General features: G+C 53.2%; 1 pseudogene; it reads right to left on the reverse strand.

The window, feature by feature from the left end:
- Positions 1–4,237: 4,237 nt before the first annotated feature.
- Positions 4,238–12,470, reverse strand: LOC112443162 (serpin A3-6-like; annotated as a pseudogene).
- Positions 12,471–14,192: the final 1,722 nt, after the last annotated feature.

Raw genomic sequence — 14,192 nt, forward strand, 5'->3', positions numbered from 1 at the left:
GAATATTTGTTCAAAGATGAAGTCTATAGAGAATAAAGGAGCTTATCTCCGGGGCTGATTTTTCCTTTCTGAACTTCCTGATGTTCAAGCTGGTTTTAGAAAAGGCAGAGGAACCAGAGATCAAATCGCCAACATCTGCTGGATCATCGAAAAAGCAAGAGAGTTCCAGAAAAACATCTATTTCTGCTTTATTGACTATGCCAAAGCCTTTGACTGTGTGGATCACAATAAACTGTGGAAAATTCTGAAAGAGATGGGAATACCAGACCACCTGACCTGCCTCTTGAGAAACCTGTATGCAGGTCAGGAAGCAACAGTTAGAACTGGACATGAAACAACAGACTGGTTCCAAATAGGAAAAGGAGTACGTCAAGGCTGTATATTATCCCCCTGCTTATTTAACTTATATGTAGAGTACATCATGAGAAACACTGGACTGGACGAAACACAAGCTGGAATCAAGATTGCCAGGAGAAATATCAATAACCTCAGATATGCAGATGACACCACCCTTATGGCAGAAAGTGAAGAGGAACTAAAAAGCCTCTTGATGAAAGTGAAAGAGGAGAGTGAAAAAGTTGGCTTAAAGCTCAACATTCAGAAAACAAAGATCATGGCATCCAGTCCCATCACTTCATGGGAAATAGATGGCAAAACAGTGGAAACAGTGTCAGACTTTATTTTTCTGGGCTCCAAAATCACTGCAGATGGGGACTGCAGCCATGAAATTAAAAGACTCTTACTCGTTGGAAGGAAAGTTATGACCAACCTAGATAGCATATTCAAAAGCAGAGACATTACTTTGCCAACAAAGGTCCATCTAGTCAAGGCTATGGTTTTTCCCGTGGTCATGTATGGATGTGAGAGTTGGACTGTGAAGAAGGCTGAGCGCCCAAGAATTGATGCTTTTGAACTGTGGTGTTGGAGAAGACTCTTGAGAGTCCCTTGGACTGCAAGGAGATCCAACCAGTCCATTCTGAAGATCAGCCCTGGGATTCTTTGGAAGGAATGATGCTAAAGGTGAAACTCCAGTACTTTGGCCACCTCATGTGAAGAGTTGACTCATTGGAAAAGACTCTGATGCTGGGAGGGATTGGGGGCAGGAGGAGAAGGGGACAACAGAGGATGAGATGGCTGGATGGCATCACTGACTCGATGGATGTGAGTCTGGGTGAACTCTGGGAGTTGGTGATGGACAGGGAGGCCTGGCATTCTGCAATTCATGGGGTTGCAAAGAGTCAGACACAACTGAGCGACTGAACTGAACTGAACTGAACTGAACAACCTTCATATTGCATCATGTTGTTCAATCACTCAGTCACGTTGACTGTTTGTGACCCCATGGACTGCAACACACCAGACCTCCCTGTCCTTCACTATCTCCCAGATTTTGCTCACATTCATGTCCATTGAGTGATTAATGCCATCCAGCCATCTCATCCTCTGTTGCCTGCTTCTCCTCCTGCCCTCACTCTTTCCCAGCATCAGGTCCTTTTCCAGTGAGTCGGATCTTCGCATCAAGTGGCCAAGGTATTGGAGCTTCAGCTTCATCATCAGTCCTTCCAATGAATATTCAGGACTGATTTCCTTTAGGATGGACTGGTCTGATCTCCTTGCAGTCCAAGGGACTCTCAAGTCTTCAATGTCCTGTCAACTCAGAAGTCTGTGGTTGTAGGGCCCTGGCTGTCCAGGACATACTGTTTTGTGTGAATTCTCTGTGTCAGTCCCCACTGGCCCCAAGATCCCCCAGGAAACAGCTGTGTATCCTCTTTCTTGCATCCCCAGCAGGTAGCTCAAGTGCCAAGAGATGGTAGATTTTTGGTTGATGTCTTGGTGTATGAGTGAATGAACAAATGAATGAATGTTAAAAAGTTAGAAATTGATAAATATTTTAACCAAGTTGAGATGTTCAAAAAGCAAATTACTAAGCAAATGGACAGATAGAGAGCTGTCTGTTCTCTGCCTGTGATTGATAAGGATCAAACATTACAGATGAAGATTTCTTGGAGGCTGAATTTCAGTTGATTCTCCCATTCATAGACCAGAGACCTCAAGTATAGAAAAGTCCAGGACTGCCCACGGTCATCTGGAAAACCAGAGCTTACGCTCTAGAGAGGACACCAAGCCAATGTATTATATCCTTTCAGATGGGCAGGGTAGAGAGTGGTGAGACTGAGGTGGTGAGGACAGAGGTGGGGCCTCTCTAAGGTGGTGACCTTAGAGCAGAGAATGAGTGAAGTGAGGGAGTGTGCCAGCGAAGGGGCTGCAAAAAGCCCATTCAAGCAGCTGACTGCAAGTGCAAATGTCCTGAGGCAGAAAATAGCTTTCTAAAATCTAGAACAGCAGGAAAACCAGAGTTGTTGCAGCAGAGGGTGGGCAAGGATGGTCATAGGAGAGGTCAGAAAGTTGGCAAGAACAGATCATATGGGGCACTGATGAATATTTTTCTCCAAGAGCTGGGGGCCATCAGGGGTCTCCAGTAGGAAGTGAAAGAACCTGAGTTTCCCTTTAAAAGGGTGACAGTGGCTGACTCAGTGGATCCAAGGGTCAGCTTACTAACACAGATTCTGTGTCCCCCAAGCCCTGCCAAGTCAGAATCACTAGGCAGGATACAGCCTCAGGTCCACCAGGGGGATAAAACCAGCTGCCTTCCGGGGGTCTGCCCTGAGCCAGGTCTTGGGCAGTCTCATGATCACTGTGATTTCCTACAACCCTGGGATGTGTTAAAGAACCCACCTGCCAATGCAGGAGACGTTAGAGACACGGGTTCTATCCCTGGGTCAAGAAGATCCCCTGCAGAAGGGCATGGCAATCCACTCCAATATTCTTGCCTGGAGAATCCCAAGGAGAGAGAAGCCTTGCAGAGCTGGACATGACTGAAGCGACTTAGCACACACGCTCTGGGACGAGGGATTCTCACACAACCCCACAGAGAGGAGGGAGCGGCCCAGAGAGGTTGGGTGACCTGAGGAAGGTGGCGGGGCCCCAATGCAGCAGTGGAGCCTGAAGCTGAGCCCAGGTCTCCAGGACCCCCCTGCACAGGAGGTTCTTCCTGCACCTGCTCCCCGTTGGGAACTCCCTGCAAGTTCAAGACCAGGGATGAGAAACGGGGCTCAGATGGGCTAAGTCAGGCTCTGGGATAAGGGTATCTGAGGAGGAAGGGCTCTGAGGGTGTCTGATGAGACTGAAGCTCTGTGTGTGAGCCTAGGAGGCAGCGGAGGGGCGGGGGCAGGGAGGAGCGGCAGGGAAGAGGAGGATGGGGGCTTGAGTGCCACCTAGAGACGGCAGAGGGGACAAGCTAAAGAAGACCCAGATGCCTTGAGACCTGTGACGTCTCTGGATTCCAGGGACTGGTGTGCAGGAAGCCGGATCCCCACGCCGGGTTGGGGAAAGAGAACATGCACGCACGGGGAGGTCAGGGCACTCCAGCAGGTGCACAAGGTACCTGGCCTCTGTCAGACAGCCGTCTGCTCCATGATCCTCTCATCTGGTCAGGACTCGCCTCCCCCCGCAAGACTCTGGGCTCAGTACTGACTCCAGCACTACCAGCTGCTGGGCCTCGGGCAGCTCCCTGAGCTTCCTGAGCCTCTGTTTCCATCTCGGTCGAGTGGGAACCTGTAAACTGCCCCTCCCCCCAGGTGGGACTGCGTGGTGCTGAAAGGGGGGCGGGATCTTGAGGCATTTGCACAGGGATTGGCACAGAGCACATGCTCCGTGGCTCACTGATCACGGTGACTGCAGTCATTGTCACCATCCTTTCCTGCCCCAGCTTCCATACCAAGGACCCCAGAGGATGGAGGCCCCTCGGGAATGGCTGCTGGCCACTGTGCTCGTGGCTGTGGCTCACAGTCTGACCCTGATTAACCAAGGCACGTTGATCTCATCCACTCTAGTCACCAGGACCCCTAAGCCTGGGCCAGCCCTGCCTCCATCAGGGGAGGATGTAGAACACATCAGGTGGTGGAGGAGCCCAGCTGGAAACCTGCAAGTAGCTAGTCTCCCAGGTTGGGGTGCTGGGGGGCGGAGGGGTGATCCTGGAGGGAGAAAGGCCCAGCTCAGCTGCAGGATGGCAGGGTCCAGGGGCTGTGCCAGAAGACGTCAGGGCTGGAGCCCCTGCAGGTGAGCGCAAGGACACATCCCAGGCCCTGGGGAGGAAGAAGTGGACCTTGACCTGGAACCAGAACCCCTGGAAGTGGGCAGCAGGGGCCCCTCCCTGTCCTGGGCCTGAGGTCCAGTGGGCTCGGTCACAGGCACAGAGCCCGCTCCTGGGCCTTTTGACGAGTCTAAAGCAGAGGGGCCCAGGGGTGGGGAGGTCTGGGCGCTTGACCTCGGGGCCCAGGCAGCAGCAGGGCATGGAGTCAGATGGATCAGGGCAGAGACACACAGGAAGAAGTGCAGTCCAAGGAAGGTGGTTTACTGCTGTCGAAGGAGCCTCCTCGTGACTAGGACGCAGACTCCCTGTGCATGTAGAGCCCCCAGCATCATCACTGTCACCTTCCCAGAGGTGAGCAGGTGGGGACAGGCAGGGTGGATCCTCAGTGCCCAGGGACCAGGCTGCACCCAGGGACCTGGGCATCCTGCTCCTTAGGGAGGGCACCCACAGCTCAGAGCGGAGCTCTAGGCTTGATTGGGGTTGGTGACTTTCCCCAAGAAGGTGATGCTCTGTGTGTCTTTGAGAACTACGGCAATCAGGAAGGGCCTGTTGAAATGCACAGTAGTTCTAAATGCAGACTTGAAGGAAAGTTCTACTCCCGTGGCAGCAGCTCTTCCATGCCCACCTCGTCCACGTCCAGCACAGCGCTGTGGACCATCTGTGGGGACAGCAGAGTATTACGGATTGGAGACGGGGTGGGCGGAGGTGCGCAGTCGCCTGAGCGCCTCTAAGGGGACTGCTATTCATCCACCTTCTGCCACTGGCCTGTCACTATGCTGTCTACCTTTTCAACTTTGTTTTTCCCAACAAACCTGTCAGCTGGTTCACATATACACGACCCACGGCTGTGCAGAGTGCAGTCAAAGGCTGTAAGTCCTGCGCCCAGGGTCAGAGAAGCAAAGAGCAGGGGCTCCCTGATCTGAATCCCCTCCGTCTGAGTCCAGAGACTCTGCTGTCCCCAAACACTCCCTAGTGTAAGGGGAGGGGCAGATAGAGGCATTTTTCTTTCCGGGAACTGTCCACAATCCCTCTATGTCAAAGCAGCAGATGGGCAAGCACTGCTTTCTGCTTCTCTCCTGCCCCAGCTGACATGTCCCTCAGCCACCTTGCCTAGGATTGGCTTCCCATCCCTGGACCACAAAGCCCCATAGCATCTGTGTCTGCTTTATCAGGTCCCCTGGCAGGTGGGTGCAGGGGAGACTGCAGGGCTGTCCAGCACCCGCCCCCCTCATTCACTCTGATTCCTCTGCTTCTCGGATCGCAGTACCAGGACCTCTGGTGTTCTTCTCTCCTGCTCTTAGTGTATACTGATCATGATGGCCCTGAGCCACTGTTAGTACCTATTACCTCTTACCTGCTCTGCTGAGCACTGCACAGGAGCGAAGAACTATCATGTCTTTTAAAAATGACAAGATTCAGGACTAAGGGCTTTAATAATTTATCCCATAGGCAGTAAAAGGTGCTGCAAGGGATGGGGGTTTACAGCTGATTCCACCTCAGGCACATTCCCAAGACTGATGTCTATCCCAAAATTCATTACAAAGAAGGTAGAACTAGCCCCCAAGATGGTTATAACCCAGCTCCCCTGGGCTTGAGGGTTGCAGGCAGGGTAACTGAGTAATGCCCAGCATATTAAAAAGCAAAGACATCATTTTACCGACAAAGGTCTGTGTAGCCAAAGCTATGATTTTTCCAGTAGTCATGTACAGGTGTCGTTGAACCATAAAGAACGCTGAGTGCTGAAGAATTTATGCTTTTGAACTGTGGTATTAGAGAAGACTCTTGAGAGTCCCCTGGATTGCAAGGAGATCAAACTCATCAATCCTAAAGGTAATCAGTCCTGAATATTCATTGGAAGGACTGATGCTGAAGCTGAAGCTCTTATATTTTGGCCACCTGATGCGAAGAACTGACTCATTGGAAAAGACCCTGATGCTGGGAAAGATTGAAGGTGGGAGGATAAGGGGACGACAGAGGATGAGATGGTTGGATGACATTACCGACTCAATGGACATGAGTTTGAGTAAACTCTGGGAGTTGGTGATGGACAGGGAGGCCTGGCATGCTGCAGTCCATGGGGGTCTCAAAGAGATGGACACGACTGAGTGACTAAACTGAACTGAACTGATCTGAGTAATGAGCAATGTAGTTGTTTTGCAAATTCAAGATTACCCAAAGGTCTGCCTTGCTGTCACCTTTCAAGCTCCCATGTGGAAGATGAAATGTTCAAAGTTTAAAAACTCACCTGGGAAACTTCTAAGTCCATGACATCTGTGATTCCTGACAGGTCAGCCTCAGAGGTGAAGACGTTCTGGATGCCCAGCTCAGAAAGAAAGTGTTGCAGATTATAGTCGCTGGAGATGGAAAACTTTGGCAGGTAGATGGTATCTATCAACCTAGGAGGTGAGAAAAATAAACCTGATGGCTTACTCAACTTAGTGCTCACCGTTCTCCCACATCTCAGCTAGGTCTTCCTGGGTTTCGTCTCCATCCACCCCATTCTCCCTGGAATAAGCACTCCTTTCCTCAGTTTCCAGATTCCTCAGGCTAACTCTGTTTAATTCCTTCATTATACATTCCTGTGTGCAGCTTTCTCACCTTCAGGGCAGCGTGCCAAGGCAGGGGCTGTGGGCTTGCCCCCGCCTGGCCCTGCTTCTCCCCTGCAAGCCTGCAGGGCTCAGGAATCACCCTTGTCCAACACGGATTCCACAGCTGCTGGGAGACGGTGCTGGGGGGAGGGGGAGGAGGGAGCACCAGGAGGGGTGTACCAGGGTCACCAGGAAGGCTTCTTGCAGGAGGTGGCATCCAGTTTGAGTCCCTGGGGAGGGGAAGGAGTGGGCTGGTTGAAGAGGAGGCCATGAGGCAGGTGGAGGCACTTACAGGAAAGAGGGGCTGCTGCAAGGTGGTGAGGGGCTTGGCAGGGACAACAGTGGGACATGAAGGGCTTGGGGCTGCATTCAAGGGTTTGGGGGGGCCTGAATCATCCAATTCAGAGTCTCTGTCTTGCCTTCCCAGTGAGCTCCTTGCGGGCAGGGCTGCTGCATCTGAGCAGAGCCGCCAGCAGTTTCTTGGGGTAAGAGATGCTGTCTCCCACCCCCAGGTTCCCTCCCCATCTCTCTGTCTGTACTTCCCTTAAGACTCTTACCATGGTGACTGGTCTGACAGATGCTAAATGCGAGGAGACTGAGGCTTCTCTTAAACCTTGGGTCCCTTGTAACAGGGAGGTAGTTGTTCCTCCTCATTGACCTACTTTCTTTCTTCCTTACATTCATCCTTCCTCCCCCCTTTATACACAAGTCAATAAATTCCTACTGAGCATCCTTTATGGGCCAGGAATGTATAGATACATGTCTCCTCAGTGATTGTAAATCAAGATGTCTGATGCATATTTTCTCCATTTACAGCTACTGACTGGGCCGCTGCCCTGTGGTAGCTCTTGGGGTTGGAGAAGGAAGGGCTGGGAAAGGAGCACAGGCAGGGCGAGGGGGTCCCCTGTCCTGAGTCTCCTGGAATCTGCAGGAAGGGGAGGCTGGGAGTCAGGAGCCCCAAAGCCTCAGGTCCCCCGGACAGGAGTCGAGAAGGGGCTACAGCCTCTACTTCACATGCAGGCAGGTCTCCAGTCCCCCGTGCTTTATGAAGTGCCTCCCACATCCATCCCCACTGGGTCTGCAGATCCCGCACTCAGAACAGAGGGTCAAGGACACCCCTCCCCTCACAGCAGGGAGCTGAGCCCCAGAGAAGCATAGGGAGTGGCCGGGGGAGTGTGAGCTTGGGAGTGGGACTCTGGGTCTGGGGTACCCCCGCCCCCCTCATGCTGCCCTCACCCCCTCCCTACCCGCCCCTGCAGACCCTGGCCCAGCACTGCCTCTCCCCTTGTCCCCCTGAGATAGGTCTCCTGAATCCCACCTCCTGGCCTGTGTGTCTACCCTCCATTTACCCAGAACTCGACCCCTCCCCATGCTTCCTTCTCCTCCTGGTCCAGCCCCCAGCGCCCTCCCCTGGGTGACCCCCCTGGGCTCCTGGTGGCCTCCCTGCCTCCATGCATGTCCTCCGCCATCTGCTCTCCACTCGGCACCCTCGGTGATCCTTTCAAAGCATCGCTCAGATCTTTCACTCTTTGACCCAAAACCTTGTGATGAGTTTCCATTTCCCTTAGACAGTGGGGGAGTCAAAGTGTCTGCAAGGCCTTAGGTGACCTTAGTCCTCCCTGAGGACCCCGACCTCTCCCAGCTTCCCCCCTCACTCCCTCTGCTCTCCTGCTCTGGCCTCACTAATCCTCAACCACACCAGGCTCGCTCCTGCCTCAGAGGCTTTGCACTGGCTGTTCTCTCGGCCAACAGGGCTTTTCCCAGCACATCTGCATGGCTCAGTCCCTCACCTCAAACACCACCTAAGGGCGCCCCTAGTTACAATCACAAAATACCTCTGGGTCCAATTTTATTTATTTATTTATTTATTTATTTTTGCTTTACTATCCCTGTCTCTCCCTTTCTAACCATTCAACACACCAAATTATTCATTACATTTATTTCCTGTAGGTTTATCTCAATCACAGAGTAAGCTCACGAGGGCAGAGAATTTACTGTTCTATCTGCTGACCTACCCTCAGAGCATAATTAGTCCCTGGCACACAATAGCTTTTCAATCAATCAATCAGCCCTCAGCTGATACAATTCCATCTGCTCCCCCACCCAAGAGGTGGGGACATGAGACAACAGCACGCATGTTGGGGGCTTTGTTGAGGATCCTCACGACACAGCACGTGTTAGTGTGAGAGGAAGGCCCTGTCCCCTCTGACGCCATCATCTTCCAGAAGGAAAGAATCAGGCTCAGAGCCACCCAGGCAGCAAAGGGCAAGGATATCTCAGTACAGGCTCTCCCACGTCTGCCCCCAGTCCCACACATTCCTGAGGCCCTGTTGCTGGGGGTCAGGAGTCCAGGAAGAGGGGGAAGGACTGAGAAGGCAGGTGAACCCACAGCTCCGGGTCCTGGGGACAGTGCATTTTGCCCTCATTGGGGAGGATGAAGAGGGCGCTGTCGTTGCTGGTGTACGTGAGCTCCACCAGCGTGCAGCCCAGCTCCTCGCCCCGGAAGTAAGGGGTTTCCAGGTCAAGGGTCATCATGGGCGCCTCCACCGTCTTGTTCTCGCTCACGTGGAACTCTGCCTGCTCAGTGCGCTTGGGGTCAAAGGGGATCTTCCACCTGGCTGGAGGCGGGCGGACAGGTGAGGAGTCTGTGAGTGCAAGTCTCTCCCTCCTCGGCCCTGCCTGCGCCAGCAGCGCCCCACACCACGTGCCTCTGGGGGTGGGCCTGCCAGCTATGCATGTACACCTGGGAAAATGGGTAAGCCCTTGGGGATGGGGTCCCCGCAGGTCAGGATTGAGAAGGGGGGCATGAAACAAAGCTGGTTAGTTGTGCTACATGCAAAGTCAACAGGAATGTGGAGGGCAAGGGAGAGATGGGGATGAGGCTGGGCCTGGGGAGATATGGGACCTCCTGGTCCTTCAAGGGAACAAGTGACCAGGGGTTAGTTGTTGGCCTTGTAGGGAGGACACACGTCCCCATGTCCTTGTGAGCCCAACTGGAGCAGGAGCCACACGGTGACCCAGAGGGCAGGGTGGGGTCAATAGACGTCTCCACCCAGGAGAATGAGTCTCTTGCTGAGGCAGGGACTTCTATGGGAGATTAGGGCTCTGGGGTGTGTATCCATCCCCACCTCCTTCTTTGATTCCATCCCTGCCTGTGTCCCCATGGGGAGAGGCAGGAGCAGACAGAGAGGGTGCCCCTGGGGAGGAGATTTTAGAGGAGAAATTCTCAAGATGGGGTGGGTTGTTAGGAGAAGAAAGCATGCGAGATACGGGTAACAAACACGGCACATCATGCCTGGATTCCTTTTCCAAGGAAATGCCATCCCGTCCCTTTATTTACAGATGAAAACACAGATGAAGGAAGGGCATCCCTGGACTCATCCAGGAGCCCCTAACTCAGGGCTAACTTGTCCCCCACAGCTAGGGTCTCTTAGACACCTGACCATTTCATGATTCAATGATAATCTTTTGTGCCTTATCTATTTTGAGTCCCTTTTGCACTGCTGGCTCCCCGGGTGAAATCTTTCTGCCTTCACTCTGCCTCTTATGAGTCTCCTGGCTGAGGTTTGTCATAGCAACTTGCTATCCATGGGACTGGGCACGGGACCAGCTAGAATCTGGAGAGATATTGTGTCCTGGAGGGAGTTTCAAGAGGGAGGGAACATGTGTATACCCATGGCTGATTCATATTGATGTTTGGCAGAAACCAACCCAATTCTGTAAAGCAATTATCCTTCAATTAAAAAATAAATGAATTAAAAAAAAGAAGATATTGTGGCCCAGATATTGTCCAACCCCAAGACTTTCCCCAGATGTGGTCTTGCCTCAGGATAGCAGAAGCCCACCACTGAAGAATCTTGAGATGGCCAGGCTGCTCAGAGGCTGTCGCACTGGGAAGATGGCCACCAGCCCCACCTCAACCCCCAGAGACAAGGTCTGTTTAGAGGGACCCCATGTCTGACAAAGCCCGCAGTGTGCAGAGCCAAGGCCTTCCTGAGCGTGTCCTAAAGTTCTCATCAGGGAGGAAGCTGGAGTTGCCATCCCCCACGGGATAGATCTGAAAGGAAAGCTCTCCTTCTTTTGGCAGGCAGGCAAGTTTAACTCAGAATAAAGTCTCCCTCTGGGACTTCCCTGGTGGTCCAGTGGATAAGAATCCCTGTTGCAATGCAAAGGACACGGGCTCAACCTCTGGTCGGGAAATAAGATAACTCACGCCTCCAGGCAAAGCCAGCCTGCCACAACTGCTGAGCGTGCCTGCCACAACTGTAGAATCTGCCTGCTGCCACGAGAGATCCCACGTGCTGTGACTAAGAACCAATGCAGTCAAACAAATAAATTAAAAAAAAAAAAGCATCCCTCTGCCTCACTTAAGGGAATCACTGCCCTACAATGAGAAAAGCAATTTGGAAAAAGCTAAAATAGACAAAGACTATAGTCAGAGTGGGCCTTGGTGTTTAAGTCCCCCAAACCACGAGGAGATTTCTCGATAGTGGGTTGCTGGTAACATAGTTGGCTGAGCTGGGTTAGAAATGATTCTGAAACCTGAGAACTATAGGTGCGTCTCCCTCAACCCCAATCCAGGTAGTCACCTTTAAAGTAGATGTAATTCAGCAGGATGATCTTCGTGAGGGAGTCAAGGTTCTTGAACAAGTCTTCAATTTTCCCCTGGGTTTTATTCTTCACATAGTCGTTGATGAGCTTCATGGCAGCATTGGAATCGTTGAACTCAGTGGGGAAGGCCTCGGAGGAGTACAGCACCCAGGCGTCTTCCCTGAACTTCCCTGTCCAGAAGCATCAGCTGCTCCTGCACAAACATGGCGTTGCCCACACTCAGCTGCAGCTCATTGCTGGGTCGATTGAGCGTCTGCAGGAGATGCTGGAAGCCCTGGTGGATTTCTGTCTTGGGGGTCTCTGTGAGGTTGGACTTGAGACCCTCCATTATCTCCGTCAGGGTGGAGCCACGGGCCCCCAAGGACAGGAAGCCCAAGGCTATGGAGACACTCAGAGGGGAGAAGTGAGGTTTTCCAAAGCCAACTGCTTGTAGAGGCTGAAGGCGAAGTCAGTGTTGCTTGAGGCTAATGAGTGGCCATCCACAGATGTCCCTTTGTGCTGTTCTTCTGGGGTCACATTCTCTGGGAGGCAGTGGACCCTGGAGCACAGTCCAGCCACCAGGAGCCCCAGAGCCAGGAGGGGGGACATTCTCTCTGCCCTCATGTCTGAAAAGCAAAGCTCCTTTCAGTCCACATGTCAGATGATGTCCCAACCCCTACCCTCTATCCCCCGTGGTCTCTGTTCTCTTGCCCTGCTGCTCTGGGACCTCTCAGGGGTAGGCACCCTGCTGGGCTCCCAACACACAAGGAGGCTCTGGGCTCTCTCTCACCCTTTGATCAAGTGCTGTGATCGTTAGCAATTTCCCCAGTGGAGAGACTGGGCACAGAGAGGGGAAGGGGCTTTTCCAAGGTCACACAGCAAGCAGTGGAGTACTAAGGGTGAGGAGCCTGGGGTGCCTGGCTCCAGGGTGGGGAAGCTGGTGATGGGTGTGAGGTGCTGTCCAGCAAGAACCCATCTCCCTCTTCCTGGGAGCTGACACTGTCAGAGGGGCCTAGGAAGCAGCGCTCCTTTCCCACGATGTCCCCTCTCTGTCCCCCCAGGAAGGAGCCCTGCACTGATCAGAGGACACAGCACCTCTCCCCGCCTCTGAGGATAAGGGTGTGACCTCAGGGAGGCTCTTCCGTCGAGGTGCCTGGTCACAGTGAGGGTTCAGGAGAGAGGCTGTCACAGGCAGCGGGAGCCGTGCTGGAGCCTGGCTGCCCTGAGGAGGGTTGGTGTAAAGAACAAGGAGGGCAGAGCATTCTGCTCAGCCCCTGCCACGTGGACATGTGAAGGGTGTTTCCAACAAGAACCTGGAAAGGCCTCCTAGTGGGGAGAAGCAGGGTGAGCTCAGAGTCTCAGGGACCTTGTCGAGGATTTCATTTTGGCTACTTGTGAGTGCTGTGTGTTGACGAGCAGTGACTGAACCTCTCTGATCCTAAGTTCCCACCTCCATCCAACATGTGGAACGGCTCAGGTGACATACAGGATGAAGGTGCTGGGCTCCTAAGAGGAGTTCCAGACGTGTCACCCCCTCCACTGGCCACCCTCTCTAGGACTCTACAAGCCAGACTGTGATCCCTGGCAACAGAGGACCGAGCTACTGCCCAGATGCCTCAGGGGAGACTGAGGTCAAAGCTGTGACCTCAGCAAACAGGACTGTTTCCCTTCGGTCTCTGCCCCTCATCTCAGGGTTCAGAGGAGAGAGCACTGCAGGGGTGTTGAGCAGGGAGGGAAGGCAAGGAGGAGGTGGGAGGGAGGAGCCTGAGCTGAGACTCAAGCCCAGGGGAAAAGCCTAGGGGCAAGCCTGAGGACAGGGGCGATCAATCTTCCCAAAAGTTTGTTTATGCAGAGCTGATGCAACGGTTTCTTTCACAAAGAATTAAACGTTTTTCCCCAAAATTCTTCCTGGAAAAATAGCTAGCCAGATGCTCTCCTGGTGGGTCAGATGGTAAAGAGCCTGCCTGCCGATGCAGGAGACATGGGGAACATGGGTTTGATCCCTGGGTCAAGAAGATCCCCTGGAGGAAGAAACGACAAGCCATTCCAGTATTCTTGCCTGGAGAATCCCATGGACAGAGGAGCCTGGTACGCTAGAGTCCATGGGGTTCCAAAAGTGTCGGTCACGACTTGGCAACTAAGCAACCAAAGAAGCATTTGGCCAGGTTGGAGGGCTGGCTTTGTTTCTGAGCCGTCTGTCTTTTCAGTGCTAGGCAGATTCAGGTCCTGTCTGCTTGCCAGGGTCCCTGGAGAGACAATGGAACCCAGAAAACCCCCCTGGAGACCCCGCAGCCTCTGCCCAGAGGGACCTGGTGCACTAATTCTGTCCCCAGGACTCTCTGAGAGCAGCGCCCTGTGCCAGGCAAGGAGACGCACCTCAGGGCTCTCGGAGGACCTCTGACCTGACGCTGGATGCACAGCTGGATGGGGCACAGCTGGCTCGAATCACAAACCCAAAGACTCAAAAGCAAAAATGCCCCCAGAAGCCATGGTGGCACATCCCTCCCTTTGCAGGATGAAAACAGAGACCCAGAGAGAGGACTGGTCCTCCCAGCATCAGACGCACGTCCTCCCGCCTCCCTCCTGCCTCAGGCTCTACTGACCCCTGATCAAGGCCAGAACCACCCTGGGAAAGGGGTCCCTTGGCTCCCAGTGTAGGAGCATCACGGATTACCTGCCTGCGAGAGCGGGGTGTGGGCAGTGGATCCAGAGCCGCCGCTTGCCCGGATGCTGGAGTTTCCTGGGTGCTGCTGCCTATTTATCCTGCAAAGCCCTCCTCCCAGGCTTGTGAAATGTATGTCCTCTGACTGGAAATTCACAGCCTCCCATTTCCAGTAACAGAGTTTATTAGATCTATTTGA

Source organism: Bos taurus, chromosome 21 (genome assembly GCF_002263795.3).
Source record: "Bos taurus isolate L1 Dominette 01449 registration number 42190680 breed Hereford chromosome 21, ARS-UCD2.0, whole genome shotgun sequence".
Lineage (NCBI taxonomy): Eukaryota > Metazoa > Chordata > Mammalia > Artiodactyla > Bovidae > Bos > Bos taurus.